At 36.3% G+C, this 20,872-nt stretch overlaps 1 long non-coding RNA gene across 1 annotated transcript in view; it reads right to left on the bottom strand.

Moving 5' to 3' along the window:
- The window catches only part of LOC103150123 (uncharacterized), a 28,589-nt gene extending 13,274 nt beyond the window's left edge, over positions 1–15,315 (bottom strand). The window contains exons 1-3 of the long non-coding RNA XR_001664404.1: positions 15,236–15,315; positions 12,506–12,542; positions 12,113–12,198 (exon numbers count right to left, since the gene is read on the bottom strand). This is a non-coding gene — a long non-coding RNA (uncharacterized LOC103150123). The remainder of the gene's footprint in view (positions 1–12,112; positions 12,199–12,505; positions 12,543–15,235) is intronic.
- Between the last annotated feature and the right edge of the window lie 5,557 nt (positions 15,316–20,872).

Genomic DNA, 20,872 nt, shown 5'->3' with positions numbered 1-20,872 from the left:
CCTTGTCAAAGAGACATTTTCTGAAATAATGATCTTACTAAATGATTCCAATGTGAAAACATGTGCAATGAAATACTGTTGGCCTTTTCACCTGAGCTATGTGCATGACATTTCTCCTTTCAACTCTGTGAAGCTTAGTGAAACCATGATGACTGTTTGTTTTTTAGCAGAACCAGCATTCCACTATATTTTACGCAGTTTGCGAGAAGGAGAGGACATTTTAAAAACAAGCCGTTTCTGGTTTGTCACTCTCGCACGCCCACAGACTGAATGTTCCAGCCTCAGCGCCGTCTGACAGCGCCGTCTGAATCTATTCTCTGTCCTCTGAATAGGCAAAAGCCTATGTATTAAAGAGAGACTCAACTCAGTTTTTTTTTTCTATTTATTTATATACACTTTCTGTTGTGTAATATGTCTTTATGTTTTTTTATTTTTTGTACTTTTCCACACTAAACAAAATGTTTTTAACAAATTAGAGAAAAAAAAACAAATGCTCACACAAAGAACAGAGAACGAGGTTATGCCTTTCATAACAAGTGGTATATTTGTGATGTTTTGAAAATCTTAGCTTGTAGACTCATGAGCTATCTTTTCTTTATCATTTTTGTAACACATGTATGACGTTCCCAAACTGAAACATAGAGGGGGGGAAAAACAGGGAAAGTGTTACTTTTCTTTCACAAATTCGTGAAACATTTTTGTTGTGAAAATGTTTTATTCCATGTGGCATATCTTGGTAGAGAAATTGAATTCAGTGGCAGCAGATTTAAATCTATATATTTTTTTAAGAATCTTTCTGCTGACATCATAAAGCGCACCTCCCTTCTGTTTGACCTCAACAGTGACTTGCAAAGTATACATTCCCAAAGGTGGTTCTACATTAGGATTGCCACCTATCTCATAAAACTGTTCTTCATTTGGCTGTTAAATATTTAAAGAGCAAATCATGCCAAAAGATGAACAGTAAATGATACATATTAAAAGAAAATGTAAAAACTGTGAGCAAAAGACAGTATATATGTGCCTGATTATAAAGATTTTGTGTTTAATTTTAACCTGTTCAGTGATAATTATTTTTTTTTTATTCTTTTTTTTATTTTTATTAGTGCCTTAAGTGTTTGGATTATCTGACTTCTTTTCCAGTCATTAAACAGGAAGCAGACAAATACTGTTCAATGTAATTAATAATTTGGTCAAGCTCTATGTGTGACTGAAGCCTATTTAGAATTTTTCGAACTACATCTTTCCTAGAAAAAAAAAGATTTTTTGTAGTATTTTTAGTATCATACCATTTACTTTTAATCTTATTATGAAACCATGGTAGGCAGCCTTATTCTCCATTGTATCAAATCGGGTGTGTTGGTCTACCATTTGAAATCTAGATAAAGTACTTTGAAGTTTGTAGTTAAAAAAAAAGAAAAAAAAGTTAAAGGGATATGACAACTTCAACAAGGTACTGTACTTCATTAGAAGAAATAGTTTTATAATGCTTTAGGGGAAGACGATCTTCCATGCATATTAGAAGGACAGGGGATGTACCCACTTCATCTACTTCTCTCTGAATTTTAAATGGACATTTTCATACCTTCGATTGTCTTTATTACACTTGAGCACTCCAGTTTCTCAACATGTTTTTACCCTTCACGGATCTCAGACTCTGAAGAGGAGAGCCTTTTAAGTGCTTCCCCTCTGAGTTGAAATGCGTTTACACCTAAGACACTTCTCTTCACCCTGCAATCAAAGATGGTTTCCCAGTGTGCAGCGCCCAAATGTGAAGCTTTTGTTGTGGGTATTTTTATGTGAAACCTAAATTGTAACTACACTAGATGGTTTAAAGCTGGACTTTATTCAAGCACATGAGCCTTATCAACAGGCTTTTGACTTTGGCGGGGGTTTTTTACTCATGAGCAAGTGTTTTTAAGTGCTCAGCTTTAAGTAAGTATCTGGAGGATAGACTTACAACACTGCTTTGATATAATCTTTGAGTTATTTTTAAGTTTCGCACATGCATAGCACATTCTTGCATGTACAAACACACCCTTGACAGTATCAGGTCTGCTGAAAAAGAGTGTTTACTCCTAAAAACCCCACTTGCTTCCTCAGCTCAAATATTTAGGCTGAGCGTCTCAAAAACGCTTTTGAATTGAAGTAATTGGCCTGTGTTTAAATTGAAATTTCATAGGCAGTAGATTTCCACACAGAGCAGGGAGGCTCAAAGAAGGACATTCCTTTGGCTTTACTGATGTGAGGTGTATCTGCGTGCACAGACATGTGTCCAGCTTGATTAGTATTCTATCAGTAGAGCCATATGAAAGTGCCATCTCCCTCTTTTTCAAGTCACCCCACCCACTCATCTCTGCTGCTCCCTTGCTCGGTTCCCTTTCTATTCAAAGGTCCAGAGTGTGCCCTGTGGGCAGCTATTAATGAGGAACTTTGTGGTGAGTCTTATTAAACCTTAATGACACACAGCCACCTGTCTGGATTTCAATGCAAGTAGGACTCAGACAGTCATCAACACAGAGAATCTCTAATCTGTGGATCGAAAAGAAGGTCCCCTGCCAAGGTAGGTCTCTCTGTGATCTTCCACATGTTTCCAGTGAAGCAGGCAGTTTTGAAGTCAAATTTAAAGTTTGGATTTTTCTACACAGCCTATCATCTTATTTGCCTTCCCAGGTTATCAGAAGCACAGATGGAGAACAGGCATTTCTTCGTGTCATCCAAGTAGTTAAAGATATCAGACGTTTATAAGTGGCCGCATTTAGCGATTCACAACATGTGACACGTGGCATCTCTCTCTGCATATCTTATAGATCAACATAGGGGAAAAGTTGTAGTTTAAATGCAAGAATAATGAGAGATTTTTTTTTCAGATAATTCTATTGCAGTACTTTTTTTCAAATTCAGATGTTTGAACACATCAGTTTGAACACATCATACTGCCTGGGTTATGTGATAAGTTACCAATGTAACCCAGGTCAGGGTTACAGTTTGAATGGTAAACATTTTTATTAGCAGTATCTTTCAACAAGCTTTCAGAATAGCTTACTGGAGTTATTTCAGTTGCAATAAAAAATACTTTATTAATTCCTCAGGGAAGTCAAATGTTTCTCAGACAGTAGTTTTCTTGAAAGACTTGTTGTCGATGCTGATGGCTATGGACAGGAAGAATCACATGGGCATAAAGCTGGTTAAGTGTATGATTGATGTAATGCTAATAAGGGTTTTTGCATTGATAACTGAGGAGGGTGTAAGTAAATTTCAGCTTTAGAAATAAAATATACAAGTACAGAGGCTTTTTTGTTTCGAAAGTGATACTTTTATTTCCATTTTTTTATATCATATTCCCCTGAAAAAAGAAATAAATAAAAAAACTTTGCCATTGAATGAAATGCCAGTAGTGTAAATACATTTAAGTTAATGTCTAGCTTGGTGCAGGCCTACATTGAGCAATTTTTGACTTGGCAAGGATGCTAATTAACTTAACCAGAAGCTTCTACTTTTGGTAGGTTAAAGTTACCATTGTGATGATTTCTTGTTAATTTGGCAAAAAAGAAACAAAAAAAAAAACCAACATTTGCCTTATTCTGGAGGTCTCAAGAAGGTGCTATAAAACATAACATTTATGTCTACAAAAAAAAAATAATGCTGGAATTATTAGTAAAACTGTATTTCATCTGGACCTTTCTGAAGCCTGAAACTGAAATGGTTAAAACTAAACCTACCCAAGTACTTCATTAGAGATCTACTCATGACTTACAAGATAATGACTGGTTTTCAGTGTCACTCTTCATGGTAAAGCGCTACACTCGTATTTGTCCAGTTATTTTTATTTTTTCTGTCAGTCAGTGCACTGAGTGCCACAGTCTTATCTCAACAGCCCTTTGCTGTGCTGTCAAGCTTTTTCATCCAGTCCCCTTAGTCTTTCTGATGTATGCTCGATGTCAGGGCCTAAACTACAACCTATTAGTGGTGATGAATGGTCACAATGACTGCTGTCTTCTTGTGGTTGTTGCAGCTGAAACGTGTCGTTAATATATTTCAAATCGTGAGCAGTGCAAGCAATAAACAGAAAAGAAAATCCAAACGTGTCGTTAAGGAGCTTTTTATTTAAAAATTACAAGGTGCCAGTTTTGCTCATCCCGTTAGACAGTTCGCAGATTAAAAACCACTCTGGTCTAGTTAGTTATTTGAAAAGCATGGGACAGATGAGCCCAGAACTATTCACAACTGCCTTCTCTGTTACGGTGATAATTTTATCTTTGTTAAAATTATATTCAAACAAACATTTAAAAGAAAATGTTATACACCTTATCACGCTTCCTAGTACTATCAGAGTGCAATTTAAGAAAAATATACTACAAAAGCTGAGGTTGATGCTAATATAATGTTTCCAGGGTGAGGATAAAACAAAATAACAATAAAAAGATTTTTCATTACATGAGCTTTGCAGTGAAACATGCATTGTGGTTTTAGATTATGAAAACATTATCACTGTCTTCAGTGATAAAGTGGTTTTCCCCTTCCGGACCATGTCAATTAATTTGGGTTGGAAAAACTCAGCAACAATACCCATATCGGGACTTGAAGGTAAGATAAAAAGTTCTGAGGCGAGGGCAGCGTGGCGAAGCATTGCAAAGCTTTCTTCACAACCTGGAGCCTTTTGTCTGGTTAATTAAATTAATTAGTTAAACTGTATAGTTCATATTAACATGTTTGTTTTTAATTATGAGCTACGTAGAAAAGTAGCTTTTTGACTCGACTCGTGTTCTGAGGCGTCATTCCCCGGGATTCTGTCTGACGGACGCACTGTGATGAAAACAATCTTTCTATGTGACAAAAGCTTGTTCCATCTGCACAAAGAGCTTCTCTCTCTACTCTGAAGAGTATACTCTGTTTCAAACATCAGATGGTAAAATAGATGGCGCCTGCCCTCTGCATATATATTGTTGAACTGATGCCATATCTGAACCCGATAACACAGATGTGGTTTGCTGGCATAACTCTGTGTATTCTCACTGGCACATGTGCCAGACTAAAAGCTGTATTTTTTTTTTTTCTGTGATGGCTTGGTATGCTTTCAAAAACCTCAGGAAATTTTAGTTTATGCTGTTCAGTTTTTGGTATTAATCTCAGATTAAGTCTCGAAGAGGAGCACAAGTGAGTAGACTGTAAGGACCGGACTCGTACGTCGCAGGAGGACTCTCTCCAAGATCAGTGGGAGGCTTTAGAGGATTTCAGCAGGAGATCTTTCCCTACCTCACTGATGCATGATGATAAGTGTACACCAGTTTAAAGTAATGGTCATCTGTTTAACATGACCAAAACTTTGAAATTTTGAGATCAGTTGCAGTGGTGTTTCAGAACATATTGCAAAAGACTTGAAAGTCAAAAGAGTTTAAAAACATATTTTTTTTTTTTCTTTTTTTTTTCAGAGACTGCAACAGTTTGGCTTCTGAAGGCTTTTGTAATCAAAGACAATATTTCTGTATAAAGACGGAAGGCTTTTTTGAACCCTAAAGTTAAAAAGGCAGTATTTAGGATAAATAGATTATATTGTAACAAAACAATTACTGACTCACCAGAAGACTCAACTGTTGAGTCAACTCAACACAAGAGAGCTGTGCAATGCGTCTAAAAGTAAGCATTTCCATTAACCTACCAGATTACATGCTATTCAGGGAAACAGAGGGTTCAAAATTCTATAAACATGAACTATTTGACATGTTTTCAGAATCTACTTTGTTCTAAACCTATTTATCGCTGCATGCTGCTTGCACATAGCACGTAACGAAAACCTTTTTGGCTTTGGCAATTTTTAGATTTATTTATTTATTTATTTATTGTCATTTTTATTAACTTTTCATCTTTTCAAACATACAAAAGTAGACCCAAAAACATACATATGCAGTTAAAAAGTGGCACTAAATGAGAAATAATACAGTGAGCTCTTTACTTTTTGATCTGACAATTGACCCCATATTTGATTTAATTTTATCTGGATTTATCTTAGCAATTAACAGTTCTCTGTCATGAGTTTAATCCCATTCTTCGGTCTGAGGCTTATGGGAACTTTTCCAATTCCTCAGTCTTGCAGCCACCCACCACAAATCCAAGAATTTCTGTAGATCCTCCCTGAGGTATGTGACATTTATCTCCCAAAAGACACACTTGGGATGATTGAAGTATTTATAGGCTAGTCCATTTTTTATTTTTATTTTTTTAAATTTACAGTGATCTCCATCCAAAAAGGAAACACAGAGGGGTCCACCCAAAAAACATGAATATGTCTTTGCCACATTTTCTACATTTGAAGGCTTTGAGTAATTTTGTGATTTTTTTCTTGAAAGGTTTGAGTCAGCTGAGATGGAATCCAACTAACTCTGCTGTGAAATAAAGCATGATCAAGGTGTGCCAGGAGAAAAGAAAAAAAATAAAATAAATAAATAAATAAATAAAAAACACATTTCTGGTGATGTGCATTTGTGTGGGCAGCACAAATGTGCTGCAACATCATGTTTCAGGGTAAAATAAGAGGAATGCTGTGGATTGGATATAACACGCGGCGTCATGAAAGCCTCAGGGGAGTTTGGACAGGGGCACAGACAATGACACATCTGTGACCTTTATCTTTTTCAAACAAAAATGAATCACTGCAGCATCCTACACTGACATGATGAAAAGAAATAGTGCAAGGCGATACACTTATCCTGTTTAAAATATTCTATTTGATTATGTAGGATTGTTGAGCTGGGTTTGTCACACAAAAGCCTGGAGATGCGAGGTGAAGTCTAAGGATTCAAATTATTGTGTGTGTGTGTGTGCGTGTGTGTGTGTGTGTGTTATATATATATATATATATATATATATATATATATAGTCATTACACGTTAAGTTAGCTGACCCAGCTATGTTTCCTTATGAGTGTGTGAGTGCATCATTGTTTATCTTCTGTTTTGTCATATGTCTGCTGGAGATAGGCACCAACTTTGTCTCTCTTTTTTGTATAAGATAGATAGATGGTAATTTGTTTGTGGCTTTTTTTAATAATATAAGTGCCTAATTGATAGTGTGACATATAAAATAAGTAATCACAAAAAGACCTAAAGACCTAAAATCTTACAGAAACAAACAAAACAACATATGATAACAATTGTACGATTTTCTTTGCTGATGTTATATTAGGAAAAAAAAAAAAACATCTTACTGCACATTTCAAAATCTAGACATTTAAAAGCTTTTTGGCCTCTCCACAAAGGTTGCATTTCATAAATAAAACAAATAGCCTTCTCCTTTCATGTTTCAGTTTTTCCTCTTTATACTTGACATGCATCAGATGAAAAATAAATGTAAGTGGTTGAAAGCGTAAATTAACCCATTTGCACATCTCTGTTGCTTCCACTTCAAACTCCTAAATCAGTCTTCCTTGAAGGATTTTTTCCCATTTGATAAGAGGTCTATTGGAGTGCATTGCCCAGAGCTACCTGTGATTCACACCTCATCTCTTCTTGCTTTTTCATGGACAAAATGCTCACAATATACCAAATTTTTTGCTTCCATGACATTTGCTGTTCCATGTAGTTTTCGCAGCACTAAATTCTTGCCATGGTCCCACAATGGCATCTAGTTGCAAAAGCCAGGTAGCCCCGTTGTATACGCTATAAACTTCCCTCCTGTGTTTTAATTTATTTAGCAGCAGCTAATAAGCCACTGTTGAAGAAGGGACAAATGAATCAGAGACTACATGACAATATCAATTAGATTGATAGATAGCAGATCTTTTTGTGAAAATATTTTAAAAAGTGTCATACGAGGCTTAAGCTTTGCAACCAAATGTCGACTATCATAAGTAGTACCTCTCTGCCTTTCCTATAATGGAACCTATTAAACATGAACCACTGCTAAATTATTCATAAGTCCTGTGAGAAGCCATAGGCTACTTCATCAGTCAGTCGCCCCACACTAGATTAGTGTGGTGAATTTAAATACCTCACACTGTGGTTTGGCCTTTCATCAGTCAGATCTGTGATATTAACCATATACTGTAAAGGATGGTTGGTCCCACAGGGTTTTAAAGGTGAAGACAAGGTGGGAGTGCTGTAATACCACTGAGGGTTGTAACACTCTGGTGCAGATGGAATCCATTTGGAAAAATATAAAATCTTTTCTTATAACAATGTGAGTCAGATTTGTTTGCCCATCACCAGCAGCTTATCCAGAATTACTGAATTAAGAGGACCAAAAGGATTTAGGTCACAGGTTAAACTCAATTATCTGAATTATTTTTTGGCCTGTTTTATTTATTTTATGGCAGACTAAACCTGCAAATTGGATAGCTGTGCACAACTGCATGGTCTTCTCTGCCTGCTGATGGAAACATTTAGAGTTTAATGACTTCTAACCCTGTTACCTTGGTTTCCTTTTGAACCGCTTGTACTGCCATGGTGAGTGGTGGTGAAGGACTGAAGCAGTAACAGGACATCAGCAGAAGCTTTTAAGAAGGTTACATATTTAATAAACAGATGACAATAATCGGCATCCAAGGAGCACAGGAACCAGAGATGATAACAACAGATGATCAGCCAACAAGTGAGCAGGAAACAGAGACTTAAATACAATAGGGAAGAAAACAACCAGGTACGATTCATGGAACTTGGTTGCTTTTCTACCAGTTCATTGGTTTAGATGCACCACAATCACAATGCAATTGCCTTTTTAAAGAGGCCACTTTTTTAAAAACATATTCTAAAAGCAAGAACTGATAAATAAATAGAACACCTTCTGGTGGACTTGGCTTATTCGCAGCAGGAATATCTGAATTATTTGTACTTTATTCAGTTGAGCAAATATTGGCAGCATTATAGTAATAAACTCTCATGCACAAGTGACAGGTTGCACATATATTTAGCAAAGCCTTGGTTAAACAGCTTGTATTTTTCGAAATCTGAACTCTTACAAAGTGTTATTTTTCCAAATAATGCCTCTGTCTCCAAAAAACCTTACTACAAAAGTAGAAACTATCCATTAACAAATCCATCTTGTGGTTGTAAAGCAAGTGTTTTGCTCCTTTATAAGTCACCCCCCACTACAGGATGCAAAAATCGTGGACAGTGTTTATTTGACCCTGTTGAAGTATCCTGTGGCCGGCAAAAAAACTGTTGTGTTGCAATTTTTTGGGCATTCAGGACAAACGGATGAGTCTGCATCGCTCTTAACCTCAGAGTTACCTCAGTTTGTCTTTTAAAGCACAGCCCTATTGGTGACCTAAAGCATGCCTAACTAAATGGTGGGGAAACTATTAGCAAGAGAAAGACCAATGCCTAATTATTTATGAAGACAATTATCCCCCAGGAGTAGTTTCAATATGTCTAAGTTTTTGTGTGTGAGAGACTAGCAGTCAGAGAAAGACAGAAAAAGAAAGCTCGTATTGTGTAAAATGTGCACAAATACAGCTTTTGAAAGGAGTCTGAGAGCCAATGAGGCCACGCTGCTGTCTAACGCAAAAAACATAGGTCTCTCTATCTGGGTCTCAATTATTCAACGAGAAAGCACCTTCCCCCTCATGAGTATAGAGCTGATATTGGACTCTACATTACATTACGACAGGGGAATAGTGGGACTGCAGTACATTCCACCTGAGAGGCTTTTCTGGGACCAGGCGCCGGCTGTGCCCCTAATGACATCATCTATTTCTCTGGGCCTCCTGGAACACAATTATGGTGATTTACAATTTATTCACATCTGTTGTTGTGTTGAATTCTTTTGTACTCATTTCAGCCGTTCCGAACTGTGATCTACTTCTCTGCTCCAGTGGTACAGTGAGTAGCCTTTGGTGGATCAGCAAATACCACGTTAAAATGTGTTGAACATCAGCATGCAGTTGGACGTTTGTCAAATCACATACAGCACCACCTGTGTTGACCCCCATCTGTACTGTACTCATGGTCTAAATAGTCAGCATTGGACAAATACCGTTGCTGAAGCTCTCAACACATCTGTCACTTCAAATGAGCTGCTGCTGAACAGCAGTTATTGTGAATTACAAAAATTTAATTAAATATATTGAGCCAGACAGATGTCATGCGCGGTAACCTTCCATGAGCAGCCTGCAATAGGATGAAAGTGGATAATTCTCCCGCTCGGTGTTAAATGATTATATTGATTTTAAATGTCACGGGCATAGCAGCATTTGAAGTACAGTCATAAAAGTTAACATGTATACTAACTAGACATTCACAAATAAACATTCAGTTTGATCTAGTTTAAGAGAAAGGGAGGTATTTGAAATTTGTATCTGTATTTGTATTTTTGGGGACTGATTCCAACAAATACCACAACAATTAATAGACGTTTATTGGGAAGGCTTAATTTTATCATTTTAATTTTATATTCAAAATTAATTTTTCTTTCTATTGTACTACCTTTATTAACATTTTGGTTACACTTCTCACATTTACTTAACATTGATGTGTTTATATAATTAAGTTGACTTGACTACAGGTACATATTTTGGTTAGAAATCGAAAACGTGCCTCGAGATGACATTTGTTGTAAGCTTTTTAAATAAAAGGACCTGGATAAAACTTAATCTGAACTTTTTTTTTTTTTTTTTAGATATGCAAGTCGAAAGTCTGAAATTCTGGTTTCCAACAATTCAGTTGTGAATTTTGATTTTTTTTCTCTTCCCTTTTTGTTTGTTTTTGGGAGTTTTAACCAGAGAAAAAACGAAGAATAAAATTGCAGGGAAATGAGCAAAGAACTCAATGTCCTTTCCATTTCCTTGAGCCTTTACTCAATTATGTACACAATCTCTGTTTGGAAATGTTCTTGTTTTTCCGTCAGTCATATTCAACACTTGGCATGAAGCAAAAATGAAGCAAGATATCTAATATTAAAGTCCCTAGAGTTTGTAGATGTTGATATTTTATAAGTAGCTTGACTTAACCAAATCACCAAATCAGCTTACCACAAACTGAGATTTTTTTTTTTCTTGCTTATTGACACCATGTAGCATAAAATTAACTTCACTGTGAAAAGAGTAGGATAGAATAGAATAATCCTTCAATGGGAAAATTCAAGCAGACACACAGGAACATAGAAATAAAAATAAAATAGGACACTATCTTTTAGATTACCTGTAAACTTGCACTCAATTGTCACTTTGTCACCTGGATTTCCACAGATCACAGAGACTTCCACCATCATCTAGTTCATATTAGCAAAGCATATTACACTGACATGAGTGACAAGTGCAAAGAAAGTCTTAAAAGAAGTGATGCAACTTAAAAATTCAGATGGCTATATTGAGGGAAGGTGAAAGTTTTGAAGTTTCAAGGTAAAGGGGAGTTTATTAATGAGCACTGAATAATCTGAGGATGAACCTTATTAAGTGGAATTTAGTTTTTTCACCTACTGCTTGTTTTTTTGTTTTTTTTTTATTATAGGAAGTTGTTAAACAGGTATGATGATTAGCATACTGCAGTGGCCAAGGCCGACTTGGGGAAATTAAGAACCAAAGAGATAAAGACAAATTTTAATTTTGTCTGCAGACCCACTCCAAACCAAAAAAGGGACGTATTGTGATTACTACTCTCACATATAACGCAATTAACAATACAGAGGCGAGATGGGAGTAAACTTCCTTTATCACAGTGAAAATGTTATGCAAGAATATCTCACAATTAAAGTGGCTAGAGTATTGCTTTATCTACCAGCACTTTTACTTCAAAGGAAACCTGCTAAAGTGAAACAAAAATGTGAATGTGGTTGGAATGACAGTTATTTTCAGCTGTTTCTTTTGCATAATTGAAAAGTTATTCACCACTAACACATCATAGAGCACATCAGAAGCATTAGCATATAATCTTTGAGTTTTACCATAAAGTGTAAACTAAGCACAGTTCTCATGGAAATTTTAATTCGGCGTACTGCATTTTTGTGTGCCTGTAAATCTCACCGTGAATGGAATATTTCTGTACATACACTGCAATGACATGAGTCTATGCAAACATCCCAGCTGCACACTTCAAAGAGCAGCATTGGTACAGCTCAGCAGGGAAGGAAATCAGGCCCCAAAGAGACCATGCAAAAAAAAAAAAAAGAAAACGCAGCCTACCATTTTCGATGCTCAGCCAGTTTGACAGAGGTTATGCTTCTCATCTTCTTTCTCTCCCTCTCAACTTGCTGCCATCCTCCCAAAAGCTAGAAATTAAAGATTGCAGATTATCTATGATATTCGCCCTGCACCTTAGGCAAGTTGAGTGCAATTAAACTTTTTTGGAAGATGTTGTGGAATTATAAAATTATGTTCTGCATTAAAGCTTATATGAAGGTCTACCTCTTCAGGTAAAATGTAGATTAAAAAGCCTACACAACACAGCGACGTTTAAAACAGGTGAAAGGCACAAGTTTAAATCCACCTCAAATGTTTTTTTTGGGTTTTTTTTGTGAAACGATAGATGAAATGTGCTTATAGAAAAGACTTTAAGTCACAATGAAACAAAATTACCTATTTCCCACAGAGAGTTACAGACTGCTTCTTATCACTTTAATGAGGAAAAAAGTGGTCAAATTCAACATGTAGGAGTCAGGTGAAGGCTACATTCACAGTATGTTTATTATTATTTATTTTTTTACAAAGGGATTGAATTGGACAGTTAAGAAATGTTGTGGAATAGCTCCAGAAGGGAAAACGTTCCTTCTTCCTCTAACTTAACATATTTCACAAGTTGACTCTGGTACATATAGCTTCTATTACTTTCCGGCTGTTCTTTCCTTTCGCATTTGACAGTACTGAATTTGGTATGCACATTGAACACCAAACATTTGTTTTGCAAGAAAACAATAACACCAAACAACCGATAATGTTTAACATTGAATACATAATACGTGCAAATTTGTCACAGTTGCTATGATACAAAGACATGACAGACAACATACCTTAATTGAGCAATGCACATTGGAGAACTCATTATGGCTTTCAGTAGCATAAAACAAATTATGCGCTGGATGATTACCAATGTTTAGGAATGCAACTCCGCTTTTCAAATGGTGCCTTGTACATCTCTTCATACCACTGGATTTTTATCCCTCTGTGCCACAAATGCAACCACAAACATTAATGTGTTTTAAATAAAATTGCATAATGTGATAGAAAAAACATAAATCAGTAGAAACCTTTGCTGCATAACAACAGAAACGAGTCTGTTGGGTTAACTCTTTGGCATCTTTGCAGAGACAGAAACATTTGTTTCATCCCACTTTGCAAACCAACTCAAGCTCAGTCAGATTGGATTGGGAGCCTTGATTAATATCAACGTTCAACTCCTGCCACAGATTCTCAACTAGATATGTGTCTGGGCTTTGAGAACACCATTGTTAATCCATGTTTTGATTCAAACCATGCTTTGCATTTATACTGCTGGAAGATAAACCTCTTCTGTAGTTTCGAGTCATTTTCAGCCTCTTCATGGTTCTTCTATATTTTTGCACCATCGGTCTTCCCTTCAACTTTTTTTTATGGTTTTCTTTGGCCGTGTCAAGGGCTAAGGCCTCCATCTGGGTCACGCACTTTACCCCTGTGCCACCGCCATGCCCCATCTTCCTTTCAACTTTGACTGCCTTCCCTTTCCCTATGAAGAAAACGTTTCACGCAGCATGATGTCATGATTGCGTTTCACTGTTGTAATAGTGTATTTAGAATAATGCACAAAGTTAATTTTCCTCTACATATAGCATTTTGCATTTCCAACAATGTGTCCTATTTGAACCAAGAACCAAGATCCTCATGCTTTCTAGCATCTATAAAACTTGTAGCAAACTTTAAACGGGATGTTTTTTTGGTTTATTAATATTATTACAAGATTAGCTATATCTCTGGGGCTCTTTCATGAAGGCCAGATTTCCCATAAGTTTATCTCTGACACGTGTGCAGTCTTGTTTATTCTTCATAATGCTGTTTTTGCCTAATAATGTTATCTACTAAATCAGTGAGGATGTCACAAAAGTGTTGTATAGGTAGTGAAATTAATTCCACATGGATGGACTCTATTTATGAAACTGGTGATTTTTGAAGGCAAGTAAATGTAGGGAATTTCATTTAAAGGTATCAGATAGAAGGGAACAAAATAGTCCCACCACTATTTTCACATTAATATAAAAAAATAAATAAATAAAACAAAACTATACTTCATTTTTCTTCCACTTCTCAGGTATACTTTGTGCTGGCCTGCTCTACTAAATTCCACTAAAAGAGTACCAAAGTTATTTGACGGTAAGCTTTGAGTTGAGTTCCACACGATGTTCAATCTGAAAATTTGCTCACATACGCACAAAACTTTTTTACTCTCATCCACTTCACTTTTGATGGATCATGAGACAAGTCTTGTCATCTAGAAGCTTTCAGAGTAGTTCCACCTTAACCTGGGCTGTTCAGTGACAAATATTCTGGAAACGAGCTATAAAGCTAAACTATAACCCTTTAATTAAACACCTCACATTGGAGCTCGGGAAGTCTGGAGGTAAGCTATATTTTTTTCTTTAAGCAGGCAATCAAGATACATTATGACAGTCAATTAGCTTGTTGCAGGCAGATATTAGTGTAATTTATATTTTTCGGATAATCCTAAAGACAAGGGTGTGAACCGAGTAGCACATGAAGTGCTGATCATGTAGTCTTTAAAATGGCTATTAATCCTGTATGAGGGGAATGTGAATAATAATCACAAAATCTCTACTACTAGTCCCTGCTTAGCAATTTCAGGTACGGAACATGTACACACAGTTAACCTACATTCAGGTAATAAAACTACAAAATTATGTATTTAAAAAAAAGCTAATATTGTCAAAAATGATGAATTTTCTTTACAGTATGTTTGTAGATAATGCAGGAGGATGCAGTTCTTAAACTACAGAAATAGTGCTCTGAAAACATCTGACAAATGTTTTCTGGGGTTTAGAGAAAAGCAGCATAGAACACAGTAATCTATAAATATTGACTTTAGTGGTGAATGGGGACATGCTGACTGATTGTCTAGCATCCTTTTTTGTGGATCTTATGACATTTATGGTTGCATTCTTTATATAAAATGTGACAGATGAACATTAATAAGTGCAATTTTTGTCAGCATAAGAGATTTTGGTCTTGTTCTGAGTGTCAGGGACCGTCTGCATGCAAATCTTACATTTGCTCATATGTGCCCACTGAGAATAACCGTAGGATGATGGACGATGATTGTACCTGTGATTAGGGACACGGTTCCAGGGATGCTTTGTCACCTTCACTTAAACAGGAATGCCATCAATGCCTGAGGCAAGTCTGAAAAACACATAAAATATAATTGGAATAGAGGTCAGGAAGCCAACTTTAAAGATTATGTTATTACAATTTCCTCTACATATGTTTGAGAATTAACTGACAACCTGATGGAAAGATTTTTACTGAGTGAGCAGATGAAAATTAAGTATCCGTAAGGACACTTTGGCAGGACACGTTGTTGTTTCTGGAGAGCAGTTAATTCCTTGATCAAATCAGTGACAAGATATACTCTTTAACTACTTGGCTTGAGGCAGGTCTAACAGACATGCTGTTCTGGAAACAAGAGGTTGTTGGCCATCAGCACAGCATGCTTTCTCTCAGCCCTGGAGCAATTCAGCTCCCCGACTGCTGCCAGAATTGAAGAAATATCTGGTTGGAGTGTTTTGCTAAAAATCCATGGAACTAAATGTTTCACCAAACATTTAGAAGCAGTCAAAATTAGGGTTTTGTCAGTGTGAAATATGGAAGCATAATCAGACAAATTCATGTAAAGTATGAATACATCTGAAGCGAATATCTAACTGAATGTCTGTCCAATCTGAATTGCAAACTATTAGCACAACCTCCTACACCCAAATTTCCCTGATGTGTGATTGCTTGACTTTTGAGTGAGTGATTAAAATGCAGCTGCATGGCTCTCAAGGTGGGTTTTCATTAGTAGAGGTAAATAATTTTCTTCCTTTATTATCTGTGGACTGGACGGTGTCGGGCTTTTGATCACTACAACATTGGGTATGGTGAAAAAGAAAATGCTGTAAAAGGGATGAATAAAAAAACACCAGTTTTAATATCTTTAAACAGGCAACTCCACAGACAACCATCATTCCTTTTACCAGTTGACACATATTGTTTATGTTGCTTAAGATTAAAAGTATTGCCAAATTTGATTACAAAAAATATTAAAACCTAGTCTATGATCAACTCCCTTGCATTTCATCCATGTACAGGTATTAGGGAAAATCAATCTTTGCATCCATCCCTCAGAATAAAAAATGTGTCTGTTAATATCTGTTCCTTTTCCTGGTTAATCCTGACAGAAAAAGCCAAAAGGACAATTACCAAGCAGAGAAAAACAATCACTGTCAGGCAAGTACAATTAGTATTAATAACATATGGGCTTTCTACCTGTAACAATGGAGCTGCCATTATACATAATGTTCTCTGCCTATCTTGGCAGAGAGAAGCAAGGAGGGAATGGGACACTGTGATCTGGTGAATAAGAGAAAAAACCCTGGGCAATCATGGCTGGCTCACAACATTAAAACCTTTTATAGATTTCTCCATGCTGCCATTTTCTGATGAGAGGGACATTTTCAATGGGTTGTGATTGCTACTGTCAGAAGATCATGGCTCGCTGGTAGATGGAGGGTTTGAGAGCCACTGCTGATGGAAGGGAACAGAGAAAAACTCCATTTTGATCGTCATCGCATTTCTACTTTATATTCATTGTGTCTCTTTCAGCCTGAGTCTCTTGCGTTCTTCCTCTCTGTGTGTGACTGTATGGAATAATAGAGCTGAGGCGTTTAAACCTGTTAACACTCAAAGTGTGGGTCAAAACAATAAATTGTTCTGCAAAAGTGACATTAGAATGACGATTTGCTGAATATATCAGATGTTTATTCTTTTTCACTGGTTGTGAATGGGAATCAAATAAGGAAATTAGTTCTTTATACAACACATTTAATTCTAATGTCAATGATTTTTTGACTGTTTTTGAATGAATAATATCATTTTCAGTGGTTTCATTGTAACAACTTAAATGAGTAATTGCTCAAAATTGATCCAAAACTTAAAAATCAAGGATACAGTCAAGTTATTTATTTAAAATAAAACCTCCTGATGAAAACAGGCACAGTATATCTAAGACTAGATGTGCACCAGGAAAAAAAAAAAACATTTATCCTTACAGAAGAAAGATATGAAAAATTCAAAAAGTTTTTTTTTTCTTATTTTATTTTTTGCCTCACGCTGAAGTGCCATCTTGAAATTTGTCAAATTTATGACTGTTCAATAAATCCTTGCGCCTTTGTGTATCTGCCTTGTGACTCTATGGTATAAAAGTTACATATACTGATCAAAAATATACTGCTCAAAAAAATAAAGGGAACATTTCACTTTAATTTTGTGTGTGGCTCCAAATCCAGGCCTCCATTGGTTAATAAATTTGATTTCCATTGATGATTTTTGTGTGATTTTGTTGTCAGCACATTCAACTTTGTACAGAACAAAGTATTCAATGAGAATATTTCATTCATTCAGATCTAGGATGTGTTATTTGAGTGTTCCCTTTATTTTTTTGAGTAGTGTATAAATCCCCTATGTCAAATTGTTACCATGTGGAGTTAACGACTGTAAATGAGCATTTGCTGACATTTTATTGTACGAAAGTAATATTTCTATTGATTTTTGAATCAGTTTTAATCCAACTTGATGTCAATGAGCATTACTCAGTGAGTTGTTTTTTTTGTTTTGTTTTTTTTATTTTGTTTTTACTCAGTACATGGTGGGAGATGTCCAGTGGGTGATCAGACAAAATGATCAACTGGACAATCGTTGGACTGGGGACAATAAAAGGCCATCGGAAAATGTCAAATTTTGTCACAAGTCATAATGCCTCAGATGTCGCAAGTTATGAGGGAGCGTCCCATTGGCATGTTGGATGCAGGGATGTCCACCAGAACAGTAACTGCACAGCTCAATGTCCATTACTGGACCAAAGCCCGTTTAAGAGTTTGTTTCCAACAGACTGGCACTACTATAAATCGACCTCATCCTCGCCGGCCACGTGTGACCACTCCAGCACAAAATTGCCACATCCGCTTCGTCCATCTGTGGGATCGGCCATGAGACTGCTGGTCTGCACAACAGACGCAACACGCCTACAAGAAGCCAACTTGGTCAAAATCAAATTCCTCAACTTGACCTCTATCATGTTCAAAGGACTGTCAATCCACTACAAATGGCCATACCATGATGTTATCACTGCCGATACGAAGATCAGTAATTACTGAAAATATACTTTGAGTTTCTCTATATATTGTGTAACTCAAATATTCATAAAACTCTTATTTTTGACATGGGGCGTTTATATTTTTGTTCAGTGTGAATAAAGAACTTGAGCATATCCCAGCATTAAACAGGCAGCAATCCCGAGGCACACCCAATGGTCATCACCAGCCCCATCCTATTACCAAAAGCAACCCTGCACTCACACTTGATTTAGAGTTTGCAATCGAGCTGCCTTCAAACTGTGAGATTACTGAATGAAACTACAACGTAACCCACCTAAGTGTAGCCTCCAAACAGAAAATCCAAACCCAATTAGCTACATGATCTCGGGATCATTTTGTAGAAGAACTCAGTTTAGCACTTTACATTACCATAATGATTTTCAGTCTGAAAGTTTACCTTAAGAAATAATTCCTTCCAGAAACAACTAGAAAAAGATCTGTTAGTTGGGCTATGTTGTTTCCTGTTAGTGCTCCATTTTCTACTCAACGTGACCGCTTCCATGATACAAACATCCACAGAAAGGCTCCCTACTCTGTAATTTCTTCATGTCTGCCGATTTTGATACAGTGGATATACTTCAAGCATTAACGCCACCTCACAATCCTCTTTGCACACAAAAAAGCACATCTTTGTATTGTTCTGTAACGCTGCCTAGGTTGCTCAGGTCAGAGGGTCATGTCGTCCATGTCCAAACTGAGACTGTTTAGATCATTTGTGAAGCAGAACAATGTTCATTTGATTAGTGCTATGTTAACCCATATTTGACTGAAAAAAAGACAATGTGTAACCCATTGTAATGTATATACTGCCAATAATATTGGCAACATATGTGTGTACTGTATATGTATACATGTATGTATATATTGGCAATATTATTTTTGCACACTCTACTGGCTCTTGCATTCCTACAAAGATGAAGACATTTAGCAGACTGCCACCTTAACATGAATTTAGTTTATGACCAAGACATAAATTGGCAAAGGTTAGTATGGTTAACCTTGTCTTGAAATTCTCTGACTGCCACTTATAAGCCTTCTGACATTCCCTGTTTATACTCAGTTTGTGAGATCAAAGTTCCTTTTTCAACTCCATTCAGCATCTGCTGTCAAACAGTCAGCTGCTCCTACAGCTCCGACACCACACTTGAAGCAAGAACAAGACTTTTATCTTTTATCCTGTCGCCATCTATTATTGGAATAGAGAGAAATTGCTTCATCTTCTTCAAGTGGTTGTAGTTTGCTATCTGCTTATTAACACTTTTCTATTACTGCAGACAATAGATAAATCTTTATTAACTTTGATGTAGATTTTATGGGAGAAAAAAAGCTCCTGACTGCAGAGTTCTCCAGTCCAGAGAAAAAGCAGAATATTTAATAGGGGTTTGTTTTTAATCAAATGCATGTCAGATTTAATTTAAAGAAAACATGTCTGGTTTGGGAAAAAAATTCATAAATAAATAAATAAAGAAGTCTAGATGGATTTTGTTGTTTATAATTTATAGATAAAAACATAATTACACGAAATCCAAATTTTGCAGACTGGTATGTTTTTTATGTACAGTATGTTGTGGATATTTCTATTCAAAGATTTATAATTTTGATAACTAGAATCATCTCTCCACTTTATGTGCATGTGGAAAAAACCTGAAAAAACAATGTAGCCTTAGTGAGAACAGTTACACACCTGGCTACCACCTGCTACATCTAATTGTTAGCAATTTCTTAACAATAATTAGAAGCAGATATTTCCAATCCCGTTTTTACAAAAAAAAAAAAAATTGAAAAATGTCTAAGTTGTAGGTCAAGTCGGGTCACACCTTAATTCAGTAAGAGAGTAAAAGAAAAAACATTACTCATGCATTCACTGTTGTAAAAATGAAAGCTTGTTCCTGTTTTATTGACCCTTTCCAACTAAGTCATTTTATCATTCGAGGCGCCATGACGGACATCGGAAGTGAGGGACAGAGCACTATTTTTTTATTTATTTATTTATTTATTTTTGACAGTTTCTTTATGGGCTCTATTTGTTCGAGTCAAGCTAATTTGTCTGTGAACGTAACACGCCTGGTTGGGGCCTTAAAGACGTACAAAAGACGAGATGCTAGCCAGTTTTTTTCGTACATGCTAGGCTTACATGACGGTGTGGTATTGTTTCCATTGTTACTAATGGTTAGATGTGTATCTTCTCCATCATGCCATATCTATGTCATATCTTTCTAATCATACTTATGAAGTATATGGACGTTAGCCTTCTTACCTTGTAAAAAAAGTGTCCGTTGTTAATCCGCGATTACACCGAGGGCTGTCAGTCATGATTGACGGATTCTATCCATGCTGCTGTATCTTTCCTCATTAAAAGTTATACGATAAAATGACAAGTTTGGTTTGCATCCTTGTCTGTTTGTGCAGCCGACCGCGCAGCATCATATGACCATTTTTAATGCGAAATCAACTTAATAAAAGCAATATTAGGCTACCACTGTGCATTTTTTGGCAAGCTTTAGGGGAGCATAAGTTGTTTTCAAGTCACTCTGTCATGGCGGAGTAG

This window comes from Poecilia formosa, unplaced genomic scaffold (assembly GCF_000485575.1).
Source record: "Poecilia formosa unplaced genomic scaffold, Poecilia_formosa-5.1.2 Scaffold243, whole genome shotgun sequence".
In the NCBI taxonomy this organism is placed as follows: domain Eukaryota; kingdom Metazoa; phylum Chordata; class Actinopteri; order Cyprinodontiformes; family Poeciliidae; genus Poecilia; species Poecilia formosa.
Note: the sequence above shows the minus strand (reverse complement) of the source record. Positions and strands in the feature narration are given on the sequence as shown.